Here is a 559-nt window from a genome sequence, read left to right as displayed (position 1 = left end):
ATACAGAGCGAGAGAGAGGCAGATGTGGAGATGCAGAGAGAGAGAGATGCAGAGAGAGAGAGATGCAGAGAGAGAGAGATGCAGAGAGAGAGAGAGAGACAGATGTGTAGAGAGAGAGAGACAGACAGATATGTAGAGAGAGAGACCGACACAGATGTACAGAGAGAGGTGTAGAGAGAAAAGTGTAGACAGATGTCGAGAGAGAGAGAGAGAGATGTCGAGAGAGAGAGAGAGATGTGGAGAGAGAGAGGTGTGGAGAGAGAGAGGTATAGAGAGAGACCGAGAGGGACAGAGAGAGAGAGAGGGACAGATATATAGAGAGAGAGAGAGAGAGAGATGTATAGAGAGAGACAGAGAGACACAGACAGATGTAGAGAGAGAGAAAGAGAGACAGATGTGTAGAGAGACAGAGAGAGAGAGACCGACATACACAGATGTAGAGAGAGAGAGACCGATACAGATGTACAGAGAGAGAGGTGTAGAGAGATGTAGCGAAATGTAGAGAGATTGATGTAGAGAGAGAGAGAGAGAGAGAGAGAGAGAGAGAGAGAAAGAGATG

The sequence above is a fragment of the Rhincodon typus genome, unplaced genomic scaffold, assembly GCF_021869965.1.
Source record: "Rhincodon typus isolate 14 unplaced genomic scaffold, sRhiTyp1.1 hic_rhity00000082, whole genome shotgun sequence".
Classification (NCBI taxonomy): Eukaryota; Metazoa; Chordata; class Chondrichthyes; order Orectolobiformes; family Rhincodontidae; genus Rhincodon; species Rhincodon typus.
Note: the sequence above shows the minus strand (reverse complement) of the source record.